We start from the raw sequence: 23,274 nt of genomic DNA, 5'->3' as shown, positions 1-23,274 counted from the left end.
CTGTAGCTTAAGGGTCCAGCGAGCAAGTCGGCCAGATGGGTCCTTAAGGGTACGCAGCCAACAAAGGGCGTGATAATCAGTGACGACATCAAAAGGGTGACCATACAAATAAGGACGGAATTTTCCAAGGGCCCAAATAATGGCTAAACACTCTTTCTCTGTAACAGAGTAATTAGCCTCGGCCTTTATTAAAGTTAGGATCGCGTAGGCAACGACGTATTCAACGACGTATTCATCAAACCCCGCTTGTCATTGCGCGAGTACGGCGCGGAGTCCGACGCCGCTGGCATTGGTGTGGACCTCTTTGTGGGCTGCAGAATGGACGTGGCGAAGGTTAGGTGGCGAGGTTAGCAGGTGGCGTAATTTTGTGAAGGCGTCATCACAGGCGGGCGACCAAGCGAAAAGTTCTTTTTCGCCAATTAGAAGGGCGGTCAGGGGTGCACTTATGGAAGCAAAATTTCGTATGAAACCTCGGAAATACAAGGATAAACCAAGAAAACCTTGAAGCTCCTTTAACTTCTTTGGTTGTGAAAAGTCGGTGACAGCTCGGAACTTGGCTGGATCCGGAAGTACGCCGTTTCATGATAAACATGGCCAGGAATAGTGAGAAAAGATGTCGTTGGAACGACATCTTTTTTTTTTTTAAGTTGAGTTGAAGTCCCGCGTCAGTAAGGCATTTAAGAACGTGCTCTAGACGGCTCAGATGTGTTCGGAAATCAGCGGAAAAAACAACTACGTCATCCAGGTAGCATAGACATGTGTTCTATTTGAGGCCGCGTGAAATATTGTCCATCATTCTCTCAAAAGTGACTGGAGCGTTACACTGGCCGAAAGACATTACGATGAATTCGTATAATCCGCCAGGTGCTACAAATGCTGTTTTAGTTCGATCAGATGGTGCCAAAGGGACTTGCCAATATCCGGAACGTAAATCCAGCGAAGAAAAGAACTCCGCTCCCTGCAAACAGTCGAGGGCGTCGTCGATGCGCGGTAACGGGTAAACGTCCTTGCGCGTTATCTTGTTCAGACGCCGATAGTCGACACAGAATCGAATAGAGCCATGCTTTTTCTTAAATAGGAAGACCGGTGATGTCCAGCGACTGTTGGAAGGCTGCACAAACCCACGCTTGAGCATTTCAGCAATTTGGTGGTCAGTGATACGGCGCTCAAAGGCGGATACTCAGTAAGGGCTTTGCCGTAAAGGTGCATGACTGCCGGTATCTATCTGGTAAAAAACGGTTGATGTGCGGCTTAAACCTGAAGCATGGCTGTCGAAAGAAGCGCGGAACTTCTACAGGAGAACGATAAGCTGGCTTCATTCTGAAGATGACGTTCCACTGTCGATGGAGCAGTGAAAAGCGCCGAGGAGTGACTGATCCAACCGCAGGGTCACAAGTAAGTGCGCCAAGGTCCGCAGAAGTAGAAACGGCAGGGGCGTTAAGGATGCAAAAGGTGTCAATAGGTTCTGTGCCATCAGAAATAGCGGCGCATGACACAGGCACAAGCAGGAAAGAGCTTGGAGGGACGGCATTGTCTTCGTACACAAACAGGGCCGTTTTCGATAGTCTCAAGGTCGGGAAGTGCAGAAAGTTCGAGTTCGGCGTGACAACAGTCAGTAACGGCGTTACTATTTGCAAGGAAGTCCCAGCTTAATATAATGTCATGGAAACACGAGCGCAGCACGACGAATTCCACTTTATACAGTAGTCCTTGAATCAAGACGCGAGCAGTACGTGCAGCGAGAGGCGTAATATCTTGAGCGTTCGCGGTTCGAAGGGAGACGTCGGAGAGAGGCGTCAAAACCTTTCGTAGTGTGCGGCAGAGTTCGGCAGAAATTACGGATACGGTGGCTCCTGTATCTACTAGTGCCAGGACGACGATTCCTTCGACAGACACTTCAATTACACTGGCTGGAGAGGGATGACGAATTGGGCATTGCGACGTGGACGCAGTTCGTGCCTCGGGAATTGCGGCCATCAGTTTTCCAGCTCGGTGGACACGGGAAGGACACGGGACATCGAAGAAAGCGAGCGACGACGGGGAGATTGTGAGCGGCGGGTACACGCGGTTGGGCGGTCAGGGAAAAAGGAAGAGGTAGGAAGGCCTGAAGGCGAAGAGGAAAACGGAGGGGCCATAGGTGGCGCTCGCAGTATGTTCCAAAGAGGAAGCATGTAACGAAGGCAATGGCGCGCCACGTGACCAGCACCACAACAGGCAAAACATATTGGGCGGTCATCAAAGGTGCGCCACTGGTGCGGCTAAGGTCCGAGTCACGGTTGAGGAGTCGGAAAATGATGTCGGTCGGGTAGCGGCATAGGAGGGAAATGATGTCGGTCGCGAAGCGGCATAGATGGCGGCAAGAATGTCGGCGGTCGATGCATAGAAGGCGGCAAGAGCATTTGTGGACTAGATCGGGAAACTGCTTGATCGTAAGTGAGAGGTGCAGTGACTGGTGTCTGCTCAGCGGCTGGAGGAACGGCTTGAGATAATTGCTCTTGAATGAAGTAGCGGATCGTAGGAGGCAAAGAGGGTGATGGTTCCGGGACAGAAGATATCAAAAATAGCTGGCGGGCGACCTCTGCGCGAACGGATTCCTGAATTTTTATGAACAGAGCAGCATGGTTGTCGTCGACTCCAAGGCTTGACAGAGAGTCGGCGGGCGGAGTGGGACGTCAGGTGTGAAGCCGTTGCCTGTGCAAGTCGTCGTAACTCTGACCTAATTCTATCACTTCAGCGACAGTGGGAGGACTATTCGATAATAACATTTGGAACGCGTCGTCCTCAATACCCTTCATTATATGTTTGATCTTTTCCTCTGGCTTCGGCGTGCTCACGCGTTTGCAAAGTTCAACAATGTCCTCAATGTAGCTCGCGAAGTTCTCTGCGGCCTCTTGAGACCGTGTGCGCAAGCGTTGTTCTGCACGAAGCTTTCGTACGGCTGGCCGACCAAAAAGTTGGGTAAAGCTGGTCTTCAAGACCAACCACGAGGTGAGGTCGGCTTCATGATTTAGAAACCATGGTTTCACAACGTCCGCAAGATAGAATGCGACGTTTCTCAGCTTGGTAACATCGTCCCTCTGGTTATGGGCACTCACTCGCTCATAAGAGGAGATCCAATCTTCAACGTCTTTGTCATCTGTGCCCGAGAAGATATGGGATCTCGCTGACGCAAGGCGCCGGCACAAGCCAAGGTGACCGGCACCGTTGGAGGAGTTGGAGGAGTGCATGGGTTGTCGGGCATGATGGGGGGTAGAGTGCGACTCCGAAGTTCCAGGGTTGTCGAAACCCAGCACATGCACCACTTGCTAAGAGATTTATTAGCAACGGGCTCAGGCAAATGGGTAGCAGTCACAAGCGTTCGGCCAAGGACAGTAACCACGTGCTCGAACCGGTAGCGATGGTGCTGAGGCGCAGGCAGGCTACTCTTCTTCGTTACAATAGTTTTTATAACATAGAGCCTATTTTTCTCAAGGCCGGCAAAGGTTTGAGCCACTTAAGGCTTTCGCCTTAATAGCATCAACCACCTCTTCAGAAAAATCTGACAGCGGAGATGAAAGTAAGTGGTAGTGTGGTCTCAAAGGAAACTCGGTGAAAATGCAGCTGTGTATCCACCTGAGCGACCCGCGCCTCCAATGTGTGTCGGCAACAGAGCGGCACGCGTATTTGGACCATTTCTAGGCCCAGTTTGCTCGTGCTGGAAGCAGTTGTAACATCTTCAGCTGTTGGCAGGTCAGACGGGCTCATATCTGTGTCTGGGTCACCGCTGTAGACATGGTACAGAAGAAAAACATGCAACAAATGAGAGTACAGAAATTTTCATTTGATCACTAATTGATACACGCACTCAAAAATTTGCCTGTATATTGTCCTTGAGATTCCGTATGTTTCAGTAAAAGTTAAATTCTGTAAGAGATTTTTCGTTTCTCAGAAAACCGTGAAAACTGACGTAGCCCCTTTTTGAGCGTTTCTAGTCGCAACAAAAGCGTCACAGTAAAATTTATTACCTTATGACTATTCCCGTAATGGTTCGCATATGTCACATGCAGAGCCAGAAAGAAAGCTTTTCAATGAAAAGCAGATAATTGTGCCGGCGTGTGTAAAGATTCGGACATGCTACTTTGCACGGGGGAGGATATGAGGGAATGAGAGGCTCTAAAAGAGGATGGAAGAAAAGAAAAGGGTGTGAAAAAAGATCGACTTAGTATTTACGTCTGAAATCGCGCTATGCTACATGTAAAATTAAGGCTACGTAAAAATTAATTTTGTGTCATATCTACTTCGCCTAGTCTTTAACAGCAGTGCAGCGGTTGTTGTGCCGTTATCACTGTGATTCTATGGCACCTCGTATATGCAGTGTAATTTTTATGGTCTGTGTTGTCTGATTATATAGCCACTTCATTCTTGCAGGAGTGTCTGAGCTCTCAGCAAGAGCACAGATTTGTCAAACTTCCCTTTCTAATGATGCTTTTCCTTTTCGTCCCATAGGGTGTCAAGTATGTAAATATCAATTAAACCAATTCTCTACAGGATACGTTGCAGATCTCCATGAACCATGCGAGCGAATGATATGTCTGGCCAACGAAAGTAAAGTAGTCATTTTGGGGTGAGTCCGTGGTTCATTCTAAAGCACCAGCGTTCACGGCATAATTCTGAAGCGTAATTCATAATTAAAATGAAATATACTTCTCCCACAAGTTGCACCTGTTTTTTATTGCTGACAGAATTTCAGAACTAGAAGCAGATTTTCCTGTGTCCTTCAGTCCGTCCATTGTTCGTAATGCTGGAGCGTCCGTCGTTGTGCCCTAGTCCATGCGTGATTTTTTAAACATAGGGAACGTATGTTGCACGCAATGTCTTACTGGTAAAAACATTTAAGCCATTATGATATCCTCACAGCAGGCAAGCTGCAGTTGCGCCCGTCGTCGTTGTCGTCGTCATGCTGTCATCGCGTCGTGCTGTCCTCCCGCACGGTTCGGCGAGGTAACACAGAATAGCAAGAGCTTCAGAAGAAGTTGCTGCTCGCGTAGTTGGTGCTTACCAAGGTACACGTTTACCGGAACCAAAATGAAACAAAAGCAGGACTGCAGTTGCCTACTATCATGGCCACTTACAACAACATTCATCGCTTCAGTCACCTGTTTTCTTCCTTCATTGAATTGTGAAAGTTACCTTTAGCCTGTCTGAGGGCAAATGTGCGGGCGCAGTCAGGCAAACATACTGCAGGGTCATCCAAGACAGAGCGGAACGAATTTATACACGTAGCAGTAGACCTAGGACAAGATACTTGAGAATAAATACGAACAGTACATTATACAGGTTTGACGCACCAATCTTGCTAACCTCAGGTCAGGCTCTGTAGCACTCACGGTTCCAGCCATAGCATTGGATTACGAGCCGCAGCGGTGCGATAGCGGCGGCTGGGGCGCAGCTAAGTCACAAGTTTGCTGCAGCAGTGAGGGGAGCCGGGACGCAGCCCGGCCTCGGCAGGTGAGGAACGGCGATGAATGCCGCTGTGTAGCCTGTTGAGCTCGAGAGACAGGAGCAGTGACGAGGCCAGGTGCTGAAGGATCCTACAGGTAGCACAGGCTCCCAGATCAGCGCTGGAAGACGGGGTCAAGCCCAGTCCCACTTCCGCAACTCAGGACCGGTGACGTCGGCACGTGGCCCGCCGTAGTGCCCCGCGAGATTTTTCCGTACTGTAACGCTCCGATCAGCTCGTCGGTCCCGCTGCGTCGAGCCCATCTTGCGTGACCTGTGCATCAATCACGGGCGCGCTCGCGCTTTCAGCCCCGCACATCGAACACAAGCACCGATTCTGACGTCCGCACACTTCGAGTGCCATCCTCCTACTACTCTGTCCTACAAGCCCCGTTTCTTCATTAATAAAATGACGTCAGTAAAACAAAATTAGCGACTTCTGTTCTTCTGAACATTCATTACCCGCTGTAGTAGCTCAGCAGCCTTAGTTCTGTGGCTGCACGCGAGATCATGGGCTAATCCCCGACCACGGTTGCAAAACGCTGTTCGGTAAAGTTTTCCGTTAAAGAAGGCCAGGTGATCGAACTTTATCTGGAGCATTGTACTACTGCATCTCTTCCACAGCGCACGTTGCTTTGGTGCGTGAAACGTCACAATATGTTTCCTCGTCTTCAACATATATGCTATGATGCTTCGAGTCTGTTTTTGTTCCTTGCACAAACCTTCTATACAGCTGAAAGCAAAATGAGTTGGTACGGTTTGAGATATGATTTACCAAAAAGGATGTCGCCATTTCTCCCGAATGGCGAAGTATTGATTGCGAGAGCAAATTAGTAAACAGTTATGCGAAGTAAGGATAGTAGTTTTATCGGCCGAATAAACTTATAGACATCCCACATAAACTTATAGACATTCGCTTACTTAGTTAGCAAGCATGTCATCGCGTACAGGCAAACATGAACATATCATATTGGATGACCACGGAGACCCGCTGTCAAAGCGCTAGCGTAAAGAAGCGCGGCAGAAGCAGCGAGCCAAGTGACCTTCACGCTGTCGATTGCTTCAACGCAAATAATGGCGAGAAAACAGCACAAGAAAGATATGAGCCGTCTGCAGCTCGCTTTGAAGATAGGGCGCGTAAGGTACCTGAATAAAACTAAAAGGTAGCGACATGCTTTTATCTTGCCGCAGCCGCTGCTGCGAGGAGTATACGAAGATTGGTTGAGCGCTGTCACGTGGTATTTTTCGCGCCCTTTCCTCCATTTTCTCTTGTTTTACGCTTCTCCGCACTCACCGCCATGAGAGTTGGCCATCTGGTTTCCGCGGCGAGTTTCTTGCCAAGAATTTCGTATGTATTGGTGAAGTTTCGTGCCTAACTGCGTCATTGAAAAACTCAGTTTTTGTTTTCTTTTATGTTAGGGATTGATTTTAGGAGTACTGTAGGTGAAGACGTGTATGAACGGAGCTTTCTTTTTGTTGACGGGGTACGGAGCTCAGGCATGGGTAAGCTGATGCACGGGTGCTATTGTCGGTGCTCGTTCAGTTTTGCTGATCGCGCTATCGTCAACAGGTCTATGAAGCTATGGAGCGCGTAGGCTGTATTTTGTCATATATCGCGCTAAAAAGGTAAGACGTCATATTGTTGCAATACTGAGAGTGCGTAGCTTTTTCAGTACATGATTTTGTTAGGCGCTGCAAATATATTTTACGAGCGCAAGGTGTTCACTACCAGTGCAAATGATTTTCACTATTCCCAGCAGGCTCTCTCCGCTTCATCGTCCCGGCAGGATAAAGTGGTGCACGTGTTTGTTGTCTCATACCAACTTGGAACTGCGCCAAGGGGAAAGTTCTCATTGATGGAAACCATTTCTATGTGTAACTTTCGTCCTTCCATGCACTTTGTTCACAAATGAAGTACAAGTTCCATTTGATGTTTGCGCTTGAGAGCGAACGGCACCAGTTGCTCATGAAAGTACAGGACCAGTTTCAATGCATGAAGAGATGCCAGCGTCATGACGAAGCGACGAGAATATCTGGGATGCTCCGTGTTGATCGCGCAGGTTCCTACATGATGCTTGGCCTATTCAGCGAATATGTCATACACCTTGCGTTCGGTCATGGTGGTGCACAAGCTGCACAAGCTGGACACACGACAGTCGATTGGGTACACGCACGTACACGTTCGCACTTCTAGCAGAGCAAATGCTTCCGAGTTGTTGAATCGGCACTTACATAGTGCTGCATAAACGCAAGCGCATCGCCTTTGGCGTGTACCGGCGAAACCTTCGTAGCAGTCCTTCCATGCCGGGCAAGCGTCTTTAGAAAGCCAAATAAAGAATCTGATCGACGCAATAGAACTAACTCGCGAAACGGGTTGATCTGTGCAAGCCGTGACATTTCTGCCTACGAGTACAATGCATGGCTGTGGACGACATAAGACTCAAACAAAGCTCTGGCATGTATCTAAACATTGTGTACACTCTTGGGAAAAAGTATTCGGATGACAGGATTGCCGACAAAAACATAATTTTTTCGCAATTAACAAGCATAAAGTGAAACCGACGAGTGTACTAGAAAATTCATAATGCTAAGTTTGGTCTGCAGTATCTAATTTCAAGTGGCATTCACAGAAAGAGGAGAAAATGTGTTTTATCGCGCATCCCTGGCTCGTATACTTTTGCTCACGGGTGTGTGTATTATGCATACATTATTGTCGAAACAAACAATTCAGATCTTTTTGTGCTAGTACTCGACACTAAATGGACTTTGCCAACCAAACTAGCCTCAAAAGCCTTCTTCTAACCAGAAGCATGCAGCGAATCCAAAGCCAAAACACAAGCGCCGTAGTTACTCGCCGAAAAAGCACAAGAACATATGCTTCTGCCAGTTTCATAGCGTCACATCATCGCTCCTCGCGCAGCACACAATAAGCAAGCCTAAAGTACGGTAAAAATTCATACGCAAACACCAAACAACAATTTTAATTTCTCACCTCGCGCCATTCTATCGGTGGCCGCCGAGCGAACGACCAAGGTGTGAGGGCGAGCTACCAGAGAAAGAGCGAGCTGCGAGAAGGCCAGGAGAAGGAGAAGGAGAAACTAGGTGAGCAGTAACGTCGCTACCTTTTAGTTTTGTTCAGGGACCTTAACGGCACGCGCCGCCGCGCAAAGTACGTCTCTACCGCTTTTCCTTCACGCACGTATAAGACAATCATAGCCATAGAAGAATGGAAGGGGGGTGGGGGGGTCAGAGCTAAGCCGCACGCGCAGCAGCAGGAAAGTGCTTATGGTTTGAAGCATGCTTTCAAGGCTCGTGGACGCACGTCTGCAAATATATGCGCGCTGCTCATTCCGCGTGGTATGCACGTATTCACTCTGTGTGGCGTCGAATTATTTTGGACAAGTGCACGCTCCGCGTAACGTATGCGGTGTTAAGTCTTACCTGTTCGTGCTAGCGTTCTTGGAAATATGCACTCTGAAACGCAACAAAAAACTTACCGTGTCGTCGTTATTGTTGTGGCCTCAACACAGGGTGATAATGATGATGATGATGAAGAAGAAACCTCAATTAATGGCACAAATGCACTACGGGGAGGTGAGCCACGAATCGGGTGGTAATATGATTGAAAAATAAAAATAAAATATTTAATAAAAAAATCAGCAGCACAAAAAAGGGAAAGTAAACGAATAATCTCAAATGAGAAATAAACTATTATTAAAGAGATGAAGTAGTGTTTAATATGATAGTCCGCCTTGCCTTGATAGGAGTAGTAAAAAGAACTTATTACTGAAGTGCATCAAGTAAAGGATATGTTTAAACATGAGCAAGTTAAGTTTTGAATAATATTATTAATAATATTTCTATAATTATCTCTATAAACATGGTCTAGAAGTTAAAATCGAAGACGCCAACAAGTCTGGCAGGACATTAACCAGGTTAACCTGCTAGAAGTATCGTCATTTCGGGTGAGAGCTATCCCGAAACGGGAGAAACATCAAGATTAATGGTCGCACACACAATTGCACCAACACTAACCCTTCAGCACTCACTGGTCATGAAGTGTTATAGCACGTAAAGGTTCAAATCTAGAAAACCATATAAATGTTCAAAAATGCTGTGAAACTTTGAATGCGAAGCTTTGTGGCAATGAGGAACATGAAATGCATATAAAATGTTTGTTGCCAAAAAAAGGCTGTAGAGCCCTTCTAATGTTCACTGCCGAAGGCAATGCGCTATCAATTAATCAATACAGCGACGCAACGTGTTGTCACCGTCGAATTGAGTTATGCATGAGGCGTGTACTGCAGCAGGACTCCTCTTTCACGCTTCCCTAAGAACATTCGGTGCCATCTAGTGCCACTGCCGCGAAGCCTGCGCGTGGTCTCCGAAATGCATAGCGCACCGGAGCGTGCGAACGCTCAACACTGGCGTCCTGCGGCAAACAGGCTCCTCTCTCGCGCTTCTTTCTGGACATCCTGCACCATCTAGTGGCAATGCCGAGAACTCTGCACGGGGCCTCCAATACAAGAAGCGTGGCATGGTGGTGCCTGCGAACGCCGGGAAACGTTCCCTCGCTTGCTGAGCATTAAGTGACACATACTGGATGACCCAAGTTGGCAAGAGGTTCATTGAAGAGCGGCACATAGCCAGTTCATTCAAGGTACAGCTCGCTAAAGCATTAGCGCGAAAGGCTTTCATTGAAAATCTGAACACGCCCTCGGCATTTGTGGCGCAGCGTGCTAATGCGTTGGGTTGCTATCCTTGAGTAACCCTTGTGACATGGGCTCGATTCCGCTCAGCATCCGAGAATCTTAAATGCACTTTGTTTTCGTTGTAGATGAGTGGCACATTTTCAGCGGCACACCTAGTTAGCCAAGCTGGCATCAAAGACATTCATTGAAAAGCGTCACACACCTAATGGCACATACCCAGTGACTGAAGTTTGCGTCAAAGAATACTCCTACTCGGCGTAATACAGTTTCGTTGAGTCGCAGTTCCTACCTCGTTCTGCGTCTACAGTGACCCATGTCGGAGTGAGAGAGCTTTGTTAAAGAGAGGCACGCAGGTAAAGAAACACTGGCACATACTGAGTGACCCAAGTTGATCCGATGGTTGGTATCGAACCCTGTTACCTCAGCACAGCAGCCTGAGGCCCTAACCATTCGACCACTGACTACCCAGTGATACAGATAGGCGGGAAAAAGATTAGATAGATAGATAGATAGATAGATAGATAGATAGATAGATAGATAGATAGATAGATAGATAGATAGATAGATAGATAGATAGATAGATAGATAGATAGATAGATAGATAGATAGATAGATAGATAGATAGATAGATTCAAAGGCTGGAAAGCGCTCTCTCTAGAATTTCGCACTTGTAGGTATGCAGCACACCAGCGACATATTTAGGTGGCACACCAAATGCAGCGCCAGCATAATGTTATAATGTAGTGGCCCAAGATACAAACCATTTATATCAGGCTTCCTATAGTTATTCATTTTCGCATCGCATATAGTAGCAAACTCCACTGTGATCGAAAGAGCTACATTGATACCGGGTTTGTCCTAACAGAAGAAAGAGATATCATCATCATAAGCTACCACAGTTACCTCAATACTCAGGACATTCAAAGCACGAACATTCCTGCAGCTCATAATCCTAAGATTCTGAGTGTAGGGCGAAAAGGAACGGGGACATAGGAAACCCTCGTTTGAAAAAATAACGGTTGTGTCGGGCATTTGCGAGGCACTATAGACAACAAAGCGAGTTGTGCAATCACTGTAACAAAGTCTAGTGCCATTAAGTACTGTGGAACCAACGTTGGCGTGTTCTAAAATATAAAATAAAAACGAATGCCCTGCCCGATCAAACGCTTTCGCAAGGTCAATCTGAAACATTACAAATTGCTCATAAAAAGTGGGATAGCACTTAGCAACCGTGAGAGCGACGTGTGTGTTAGTGTGGAGCGGCCTTTCATACCATAAGTTTTATAAGGACCATTAGGAGTTGACATCGCAAGCTACAGTCGATTTCATTAAAACATTTCCAAAAAGTTTGTTGTCAACATTTGACAATGTAAATGTCTATAACTCTCATCAGAACGTAGTTTTCCTTTTGCAGCATTGGCTGTTGTGACGAGTGGCCACCACAATAACAACATGTTAATAGCACTGCGTGGTGTAACAGTTTAGACTGTTACGATGAGAGACCGCCACAATAACAATGTGGTAAAACGACTCTGTGGCTTTTTCTTAAAGGCTGTTATACAGCCTGCAATTCAAAACCGATTAAGAGATATATTAACTAGAACAGGCACAAAAATGAACCTCAACGTTTTCTAAAGTCGACCTGAAATGCCCTAAAGACAGATTTTTGGCATAGATAACTGACCAATGGCAATCTCTTCCTCCTGTTCAGTCAGCTGTCAAGAAATCCCCGCTTATGACTGAAGATTATTCGTCAGTTAGAGGAGTTATTGTAGATGAAAGAAACTGTGGAAGCTTAGTATCCTGGTTTGCAGATACATCACTGAAGCGCACCGAATAGAAGTCTTCAAATCGCGACACTCGTGCTAGTTGCCAATACCACATTCGAATGCGTGTCGGACTTTTCCAAATGCGTGGAGGTGTTCATTAATCAAAGCCTAACAGGATGACTCCTCAAACAGCAAGGTGTGGTTGTTACGTGACGGAACACGGCCGCCGTATATAGCGCTATGCATTAAACTTTTGTAAGCAGCATTGCATGTTTGCAATGTCATCAGTGTACGTTCCTGAAGGTTGTACAGGAAATGAAGGTTGTACCTACATCCAGGACGCCCCTACATCCAGTCATGATGACCAGGAAGTCGAAAGCTTGTATGAAGACGTGGAATCGGCGATGGATAGAGTGAAAACAAAATACACTATACTAAAGGGCTACTTTAATGCCAAGGTAGGCAAGAAGCAGGCTGGAGACAAGGCAGTGGGGGAATAAGGCATAGGCACTGGGAATAGCAGGGAAGAGTTATTAGTAGAGTTTGCGGAACAGAATAATATGCGCAAAATGAATACCTTCTTCCGCAAGTGGGATAGCCGAAAGTGGACGTGGAGAAGCCCGAATGGCGAGACTAGAAATGAAATAGACTTCATACTCTGCGCTAGCCCTGGCATCATACAAAATGTGGACGTGCTCGGCAAGGTGCGCTGCAGTGACCACAGAATGGTAAGAACTCGAATTAGCCTAGACCTGAGGAGGGAACGGAAGAAACTGGTACATAAGAAGCGAATCAATCAGTTAGCGGTTAGAGGGAAAATAGAGGAATTCCAGATCAAGCTACTGAACAGGTATTCGGCTTTAACTCAGGAAGAGGACCTTAGTGTTGACGCAATGAACGACAATCTTGTGGGCATCCTTAAGGAGTGTGTAATGGAAGTCGGTGGTAACTCCGTTAGGCAGGATACCAGTAAGCTATCGCATAAGACGAAACATCTGATCAAGAAACGCCAATGTATGAAAGCCTCTAACCCTACAGCTAGAATAGAACTGGCAGAACTTTCGAAGTTAATCAACAAGCGTAAGACAGCTGACATAAGGAAGTATAATATGGATAGAAATGAACATGCTATCAGGAACGGAAGAAGCCTAAAAGCAGTGAAGAAGAAACTAGGAATTGGCAAGAATCAGATGTATGCGTTAAGAGACAAAGCCGGCAATATCATTACTAATATGGATGAGATAGTTCAAGTGGCTGAGGAGTTCTATAGAGATTTATACAGTACCAGTGACACCCACGACGATAATGGAAGAGAAAATAGTCTAGAAGAATTCGAAATTCCACACGTAACGCCATTGGAAGTAAAGAAACCCTTGGGAGATATGCAAAGGGTTAAGGCAACTGGGGAGGATCAGGTAACAGCAGATTTGTTGAAGGATGGTGGACAGATTGTTCTAGAGAAACTGGCCACCCTGTATACGCAATGCCTCATGACCTCGAGCGTACCGGAATCTTGGAAGAGCGCTAACATAATCCTAATCCATAAGAAAGGGCACGCCAAATACTTGAAAAATTATGGACCGATCAGCTTACTGTCAGTTGCCTACAAACTATTTACTAAGGTAATCGCAAATACAATCAGGAACACCTTAGACTTCTGTCAAGCAAAATACTAGGCAGGATTCCGTAAAGGCTACTCAACAATAGACCATATTCACACTATCAATCAGGTGATCGAGAAATGTGCAGAATATAACCAACCCTTATATATAACTTTCATTGATTACGACAAAGCGTTTGATTCTGTCGAATCCTCAGCAGTCATGGAGGCATTACGGAACCAGGGTGTAGACGAGCCGTATGTAAAAATACTGGAAGATATCTATAGCGGCTCCACAGCCACCGTAGTCCTCCATAAAGAAAGCAACAAAATCCCAATAAAGAAAGGTGTCAGGCAGGGAGATACGATCTCTCCAATGCTATTCACAGCGTCTCTACAGGAGGTATTCAGAGACCTGGATTGGGAAGAATTCGGGGTAAAAGTTAATGGAGAATACCTTAGTAACTTGCGATTCGCTGATGATATTGCCTTGCTTAGTAACTCAGGGGACCAGTTGCAATGCATGCTCACTGACCTGGAGAGGCAAAGCAAAAGAGTGGGTCTAAAAATTTATCGGCAAAAAACTAAAGTAATGTTTAACAGTCTCGGAAGAGAACAGCAATTTACAATAGGTAGCGAGGCACTGGAAGTGGTAAGGGAATACATCTACTTAGGGCAGGTAGTGACGGCGGATCCGGATCATGAGACGGAGATAATCAGAATAAGAATGGGCTGGGGTGCGTTTGGCAGGCATTCTCAGATCATGAACAGCAGGTTGCCATTATCCCTCAAGAGAAAAGTGTATAATAGCTGTGTCTTACCAGTACTCACCTACGGGGCAGAAACCTGGAGGCTTACGAAAAGGGTTCTACTCAAATTGAGGATGACGCAACGAGCTATGGAAAGAAGAATGATAGGTGTAACGTTATGGGATAAGAAAAGAGCAGATTGGGTGAGGGGAACAAACGCGAGTTAATGACATCTTAGTTGAAATCAAGAAAAAGAAATGGGCATGGGCAGGACATGTAATGAGGAGGGAAGATAACCGATGGTCATTAAGGATTACGGACTGGATTCCAAGGGAAGGGAACCGTAGCAGGGGGCGGCAGAAAGTTAGGTGGGTGGATGAGATTAAGAAGTTTGCAGGGACGACATGGCCACATTTAGAACATGACCGGGGTTGTTGGAGGAGTATGGGAGAGGCCTCTGCCCTGCAGTGGGCGTAACGAGGCTGATGATGATGATGATGATGATGATGATGATGATGATGATGATGATGATGATGATGATGACGACGACGACGTTCCAGGAGCTTGACATTCAACCCCATAAGGGCTACCAAGACTCTTCAGCAATTCCTTCTCTTCGTACTTAATTAAATGACTTCATAGGACCAAGATCAATGGGGTTTGATCTGATTTCCTGGTCTGAAGGCTCCCAAGTAGCGAATAGAGGCAAATTGAGAGATAAACAATTTTGCAAAGTAGACCTTATCAGTGAACTGTCTATCGGCACTAATAAATGCATTTAACTTCCACACTGCCCACTGATGTCGTAAAGTAACACGTATGTCTACTCCCAATCCCACAACTTCCATGCAGTGGTCGTAGAACAAATATTAGGGAGTTTTACATAACAGCAAGCTATTACGAAACGTATATACGATCGAGACGAGAATGTGAATTTCAGGACAATAAACATGTTCGTGTGTTGAAATTGGCACGGGGAAAAGAGAAGTACGTAATACATTTACAGGATAATTACGATAACTGTAGCGGCTGAGGAGATCGTAGTTAGCTCGCCAAAAGCGCTGCCTTGTTCGACTAATCATAAATATCTTCATCGGACTGTCACATCACTCCTGGTGGGTGAAGAACCAACCCGGTGCTGGTTAGGAGGCGGTCGAATGATACGGCTTAAGATGCGCGACGTGGACCAAGTCGGAGTGAGGCTGAGCCATGGTGGGGTCAAGAGGCGCAATTTAGTACGTGACGTCGGTTACTTCACGCAAGACAGGGTAAGGGCCAGAGTAGCGTGAAATTAACTTCTCCGAGAGGCTAACACGTTACGACGGTGACCAAAAAAGAACTAGGGCACCCGCTGTGCAATGAACGTCACTGTAGTGGGCGTCATAATAAGCGCCGCTTATTTTCCTGCGACTCCACAAGTCGACGTTGGGCAATATGTCGCGCTACTTTTGCCTTGAGTATGAGGCCACGGGAGCAGTATGGCACCACTAGCACGCAGAACGGCGTCGAAAAGTAGCGTATGGTCGCGGCTAAACAAGAGGAAGAATCGAAAAAAGCCTGACGTGTCATCGTGAGAATAAAAATAGCCAAAGTAAAGAAAAGCAATGCAACGGTCCCAGTCGCGATGGTCAGCGGAGGCATACATGGAAAGCTTGTCCGTATTAGGCTGAGACGCTCGATTACACTGTTCTTTTGTCAAAGGTAAGCAGAAGCAAGTTTGTGTTTCGTCGCGCGCGAGTGTAGAATGCCATTAAAAGCTATAGGAAGAAAGTAGCGGCCATGGTCGATGAGGAACTGTCGAGGGGCACTGTGGTGAGGGATGACATTCTATAGGAGGAGGTCGGCGATATAGGTTAAACGGCTTTTTGGGAGAGCCCGTGTGATTGCGCATCGGGTGGCGTGTTCTTTTGCTGCAGCAATCCACTTGTCTCCGAAAACAGATGTCGGAAAATAGCCTAAAATATGAACGCCTACACGAAAAAATGGCTCTGACGGTACGTCGAGTGCTTGAGGGCGGTCAGCAGGGTGTGGGGTCATATTTTTTCGTCATTGACAAAGGTCACAAACGTCACGGTAAAGACCAGCTCAAAAGAAGCGCAGACAAATGCGGTCAGACGTTCGTGACACCTCAAGGTGACCGGCCGTCGGCACAGTATGAAGCTAGGCAAGAATAGCCTGGCGCTGATGCGCAGGCACAATGAAGAGTCGGTTAGGCCCGTTAGGCCTCATTTTAGAGCCTTAGAACATGCCGTCTTGAAGTTGAAACATGCGAATGGAGGGTCGGGTGTCGTTGAATTCAGCCGTTGATAAGGTCTTGTAGGGAGGCATCCCGGCGTTGTTCCACTCCGATATCGCGAAAGGTAGTCAGAAAGAAAATAGTGACAGGTATGTTGGTCGCAGAAACGTCAGATTGGTCGTCAGGATGTCGCGACAAGCAGTCCGCATCTTGCTGTAACCGGCCGGTCTTGTACATGCAATGCAGCTGAATATTGTATTTTTGAAAGCGCAGAGGCCAGCCGCCCAGAAGGCGCACAGAAGGAAATTTGAGTGACGAAAGTGAACACAGAGCGCGGTGATGGTGACTGTGAATTGCCAGCTGTACAAATAGGGGCGGAATTTACCCACTCCCCGAAGGAGAGCCAGACGCTCGCGTTCAGTGATAGAATACTTGCGCTCAGCAGGGGAAAGAAGGCGGCTGCCGTAGGCAGTAAGACGTTCTTGCCCTTGTTATTTCTTGGCCAGGATAGTTACAATAGCATGGCCACTGGTATCGGTACGGAATTTTGTTGAAGCCGACGTGTCAAAGCGAGCGAGAATGGCAGGGGATGTAAGTAGCCGCATCTGCTAGGTGAAAGCGCCAGCTTGTTCAGGGCCCCAAATGAAGGCAGTATCTTTCTTGAAGAGCTCAGTAAGAGGCCGCACAACATCCGCTAAATTTCAGACAAACCGACGGAAGTAGGATGAAGGGCTCAAGAAGCTGCAAACGTCTTTGACACACTTTCGCACGGGAAAATTCTTTACTGCTCGTATTTTAGCTCGATAAGGGCGTTCAGTAGAAGCATTGACAAAATGTCCAAACACAGAAATTTGGATGACATTTGGAAAAATTTAGTTGTATCCCCGCCTGAAAGAAAACAGATACTATCTTAGATAGACGTTCGAGGTTCATCGCAAAAGTCGGAGAAAAGATTATCGCACCGTCCAGGTAGCAGAGGCAGATGGACCACTTTAAACATTGTAGGAGGGTGTCCATCATTCTTTCAAGTGTGGCCAGGGTACTACATAGACCGAACGGCATCACTTTCAACTAATCAAGGCCGTCGGGAGTAATAAAAGTTGTCTTCTCACAGTACATGTCAACAACGGCAATTCACCGGAACTCGGAGGGAAGGTATATGGAGGAAAAATATTGTGCTCTATGGAAGCAATCCAGACCATCGTCAATGCGTGGTAGCGGGTAGGCCTCTTCGTCACATTGTTGAGGTGACGACAAGCCACGGGAAATTACTGACTGTTGCTCTTTTTAACTAGTCCAACTGGGATGCCCAGGGACTGCTGAAGATTCAGTGACGCTAGGAGACAACGTCTTGTCAACTTCAGGCTAGATGACATGTCGCTCAGTAGGTGAGACGCGGTAGGCTCGCCGATGAATCAGGCTCGCGTCGCCTGTAGTTTTTCGATCTTTAACAACATATGTTTGTCCTAGAATATGGACTCCAAAGTCGAATATGTCCCTATACGAGGTAAGGAAGCAACGTACTTAATGAGCACGCTGGAGAGGAATGTCTGGAGCAATCGTTTTCATTAAGGCATTCAAGTCTGAAAGGGCAGGAGGCGAAGCAAGAGTGGCACGACAGGAGCTGTGACAAGTTAAAGCCGAAATGTGGTAGTCTCGGGCCGCTGTAATTTGCACAAGTTATATTCCACGATGGAGAAATTTTGCACAAAGTCCACCGTCTACATGCAGAAGAAAGGACGTGCTGTCCGTAATGGTAATGACGGTGTCAGGAAACGCGACCTCCGAATTAGGTGATATGATGTATCACTGTCTGGTACAGGTGGAATGGGTAAAGCACCTATGTAGGTAACGGCAAAGTGAGGGAGGCCAATATGCTCTGTGCAACATAGCGGGATCAGAGCACTATCTGAAGGGTCAATAGCAAAGGTAGAGTGGGTTGTACAACCCCAGCAGGACAGTCTGTGAAGGCGCAATGTGCTACCAGAAAGTCAAGTCCCAGAAATAGGTCGTGAGGGCAGTGTTCTAGAACACAGAATAAAATAGAAGTACGAGGTCCGGCGACACTCACGCAAGCCGGACACATATTACGGCCGGTGTTCCACCGTCGCAGACTCAAACGACAGGCAATGGGGCAGCAGTGAGGATTTGAGATGATTACGAAGCTTAGCATTTGTCATAGATACGTGCGCGCTAGTTACAATCAGAGCCATAACAAGTACGCCATCCACGGTGACATTGAGGAGGTTCCAATGTGTGGACAGGATCAGAAGAGGATTTGGGCGTCGGGTCTTTAAAGAATGATCGCTCCAGATGCTGCATCCATTAGTTTTCCGAAAGTGTGCACCAGAAAGAGCTAGGGGACGGTGATCGACTAGATGGAGGCGATCGGGGAGAAGCAGCGATGTGGCGAATGAGAGCGGCTAGATTGGGTAGGTACAGAAGTGTCACCAAGAATTGCTTGTGGCGTTTGCGGTGGGAAGTGAGAAGCAGCACGAGGTGGACGGTGGCGTGGGAAATATGGCCAAGAGGTCGAATTCCACGAAGAGCGGCAGCGACGTGAAATATGGCCGAAACGACCACACGTGCAGCATATTGGCCTGCCATGTGATGTGCGCCATTCGGCCAGGTTGCGATACTGCGGAGGAGCATTAAGATTTCGATTGCGTGTGATGGAGTGTAGTCAGGCCGATTAATTGAGCAGACGTAGATCAAGCCAGCGTTGACTAATTCTTGGCACAGGATGGTGTGGATCAGCGAGACGGTTGCCTGGCGAGCCAGGGGTTCCCTGGCGAGCCAGGGTAAGCCAGGGGTCTGGTTTGTGATAGGAGATGCAGCTTCTATTTCATGCCAGCTGATGTGCACGAAGTCAAAAGATTGACTGGACGTAGGCACACTGCGGAAGCCTTCGCAGGTGGACTTGGCAGTCGTGGTGGGAAGTCAGGAAAATGGATGGGCAATGCAGCGGCTGTTGGCTTCATCAAATAGCCAGCATACGGTAATGATGTCTTGCACAATGGAATGACGTTTAAAAACAAGGAGGTGAAAGCCATCATCTGCTATGTCCTTTATGACATGTGCGACTTTCTACCTTTGGACATCCTCGGATCCACTTTGCGGCATGCAGCGAGACCTGGATGTACGTGAGGTAGGACTCGGTGCACGCCTGGACTCGCGAAGCGAGGTCTTTGGGGGCGGCACACTGCAATCCAATAGGCTTGCCGAAGAAATCCTAGAGCTTTTTTACAAATATCCCAGCTGGTAAGTTCTTCCTCATAGGTCTAAAACCAGGCGCCTGCCATTTCCGCGAGGTAAAATTCCAAATTAGCTAGCGTGATGGTTTGGTCCCAATGGTCGCTTTCGCTCATCCGCTCATATAGTTGAAGCCAGTTTTCAACATCAGTGTTATCGGTAACGCAAAATGTTTGTGGGTCGCGCAGTTGCGCCAGTATGACGATGGGCACGCGTGCCGACGTACCCTGAGCATCATCGCCTTGAACTGGCATTGCAGATGCAGCCAATGAGAGCCCGCTGCGTAAATCCGTCTTGTGCTTGAGCCCACAACCTCCACCGAAATGTTACGAGGAAAAGAGAACTACGGAAAATATTTAGATGATCTTTACAATAACTGTAGCGGCTCAGAAGATGGCAGTTAGCTCATGAAGTTAAGAGTGTCGTCTTCTTCGCACTAGCTCAATACTACTCCTTCATCAGCCTGTCACAATATGTTGATGATTCGTACTATGGCGCACAGGGGGACTAGCCAAGAAGTGGGTGGCACAATTCGTCTCAATGCCAGCTATAGCTTTCAGATGAGCGTCTCGTGTTGATGATGATTATATTTGCGATATTTTAAGCACGTTCCCACAAGAAAAGATGGACCAAAAAACCTGTCCGTGTGTTCATTATGATGATAATGATTTCCATACAACGGCGCTTATCAAAAAGGGGGGTTTGACGATGGAGGTGCATATTGGGCCAACTCCAACCAGCTCTTTGAGCTGACTGCCACATGTTTATGATGATTTTGGTTGCTGTACTATATTAGATATAACGGGGAAATGTCCAAGAAGTGGTGGGCGCATCAAAATGAATAAGCAAAGAAGAAACGCAAGCTTATAGTGCTGCTAACCAGTGGACAGGCGCACAATAGCTATTATTGTGCAATGAATGTTTGTCATGGTTTATACGATCTCATATTTCAGCTTCGACGTATTGTTCAAGAAAGTTTTCCAAATTGTGCTGAATGATGGTCTTCACACTAAAAAAAATTGTCTTCACTATGAAAATTGTTTGGAAGACATTCTGACCTTAACAGTTGCACTTTCATTCGTATGGTTTCCTTGCTTGCGATTAGCCTTTAGAGCATGTTGTTCCTTTTATGTAACGCTCAATTTGCATCTTTCTGTGCTAGTAAGACTAGAAGCATTTGTTTGTACGGCTTGTTCGTTGAATATTGATGCGTGACGCTTTTGTTACTTTTTTTCGAAATTCAGTTGCCCACCACCACCTGAATTCCCGATAGATGGATCCGACAACAACTGGCCGAACTGCTGCAGAAATGACACAGAGGAAAATTGCATAACTGAACAACCTCAGTAACTGTAATAATTCCAGAGGCAGTATGCTTTTCTCGAAATGGTTACAATAATACAGATTGCTACAAAAATCTCCGTTTTCTAATCACTGATACGGTCATTGTGGAAAATTGAAGACTTCAGAATAAATGGATTTACGCATGCCCCAAAATGGTATTGCATTTTCTTTTATTTACCATGTTTACATGTAGGATAATGCACAATTCTGTATCATTAATTTACTCCCTCTTTTGTACATCTTAGTGCCCATCAACGCTCCTTAAACAGAATGCATCTAAACCCATTTATACAATATCTCATTATTATGCATAGTACTGTGATATATTCCAGCGTATGCCATAAGCTGACTGCGCGAAAAAAATGCGGAAAAATTAGAATGAACACTGCATTAAGAAAAAATATGTCTGACTCCTAGATGCGTCCTTTGTATGGTTGCTGGGCTCTTCCTAGCAGATGAGTACTTAGAGTCAAGGGCTTCTGTGGAAACGCGCTGATTAAGCGCAGGCGAGGACGGCAAAAGACTAGGTGGGACGACGAAATTAGGAAATTCGCGGGCGCTAATTGGAATCGATTGGCGCAGGACAGGAGTAAATGTAGATCGCAGGGAGAGGCCAGCGTCCTGCCGTGGACATAAAATTGTATGATGATGATGATGATGATGATGATGAAAGGATTATTTGTAAGAATTTTCACCTAAAGTTGTCAGAGCAGTGCCTTCCAATTTTTTCACTAAGCAGGTAAGTTGAGCGCATGTAGTTTAATAGGACATGACACGTTCAACAATGCTCAAAATTTGAACTTGCTATCTTTGTAGGAGATACGGAGATCATAACAGTCGTTCACATTGTGATGTGCGTGCTTCCTCAGAATGTTATGCTCCATGGAGCCCTTGCACAGTAAAAGGTAGAAACAATGCAGCGTAAATACTGCAGCATGGCAAAACTTGCCAATATTCTGGGTGAGTGAGGTGCCCCCAATAATTCTTCCAAACGTTCTCCTTTAGTTCCACGTAATTTCAGCACCTAATTGACTCGCTGTCATTAGACGCGTACAAATCCCGGTACTCAAAGCATCTGTTCGGAAGAAGGTGCCTATTTAACAGGAATGTTTCCTTATCTGCTTCCTCTCAAATTTTGGAACTATAGAAAACGTAGTCTAGGTCCCTATAATATATGACATGCACGTGATCTAATGGCGAGCACGACAGCATGGAGCACCCTTCCACGAACGAAGTACCAACAACTAGCGCATAGAGCCTTTTCAGGATGAAGATTCATCCGCCGCCAATTCGCTCAAGGAACTCCGCGGTCTGGTTCACTCTGGATCGGGCATTCTTCGTTCCCTGGCACATTGTCTCGCAAAGTGTGAATTATCCTCACGTTGTTTGGAGCCTCTCATGCGTGGTAGTCGACGAGTTTCACGTAGTCTCAGACTTGCCCCGTGCCATCATTTGCTATGACTACTTCAAAACAAGGTGCTGCAACGCAAGTTCAGTTCTGGGCGCAAGCGTCCTCAGCAGCGCTTCTTAACAAGGCTCAGCGCGTCCGCCATCCGCCATTCATTGAAGAGCAGCAACACCTACTGGGACATAACCCAGTGAGTCAAGGTGCCATCAAAGAGATTCATTATAGACCTGCACAGACTGAGTGGCGCATACCGAATGCTGCAAGTCAACGTCAATGAGCTTATTCGAACAACGGTACCTACCCAGCCCCGCATCATGAGGCACGTCGGCATGAAAGATGTTCGTTGAAGAGAAGCGCGTGTGTCCACAGCCACGTACTCAGTGACCCAAGTTTCTTCGATGGTCAGTTTCGAACCCTCCGCTACCCATTCAACCACGGACTACCCAGTGACCCAGGTAGGCGGGAAAATGGTTAGAGACAAACATACTAACACGTGTACTTATATTTATCGGGCGACCACGTTTCGCCGCCTAACAAATCTTATCGCACAGCGCGGGACGCACCTGCATGTATCCGAAGTTCCTGGAAAGTTATCGATGCTTCTATCCGCTGTCTGTTGTCGCCGAACCTTGTGTTATCTGATTTCATCGCGTGACGCGAATGGTGTAGAACTTTGTGGAAGGCACGCCGGTGCCAACGATTAGTCGGGAACATTCGATGACTACT

At 46.8% G+C, this 23,274-nt stretch overlaps 1 long non-coding RNA gene across 2 annotated transcripts in view; it reads left to right on the top strand.

Moving 5' to 3' along the window:
- The window catches only part of LOC129386754 (uncharacterized), a 50,761-nt gene extending 29,468 nt beyond the window's left edge, over positions 1-21,293 (top strand). For both annotated transcript variants that reach the window (XR_008614062.2, XR_011889892.1), the window contains 2 exons: positions 4,486-4,603; positions 21,041-21,293. This is a non-coding gene — a long non-coding RNA (uncharacterized lncRNA). The remainder of the gene's footprint in view (positions 1-4,485; positions 4,604-21,040) is intronic.
- Positions 21,294-23,274: the final 1,981 nt, after the last annotated feature.

Source organism: Dermacentor andersoni, chromosome 8, assembly GCF_023375885.2.
Source record: "Dermacentor andersoni chromosome 8, qqDerAnde1_hic_scaffold, whole genome shotgun sequence".
Lineage (NCBI taxonomy): Eukaryota > Metazoa > Arthropoda > Arachnida > Ixodida > Ixodidae > Dermacentor > Dermacentor andersoni.
The sequence above is the reverse complement of the archived record's forward strand: the minus strand, read 5'-3'. Positions and strand labels throughout refer to the sequence as shown.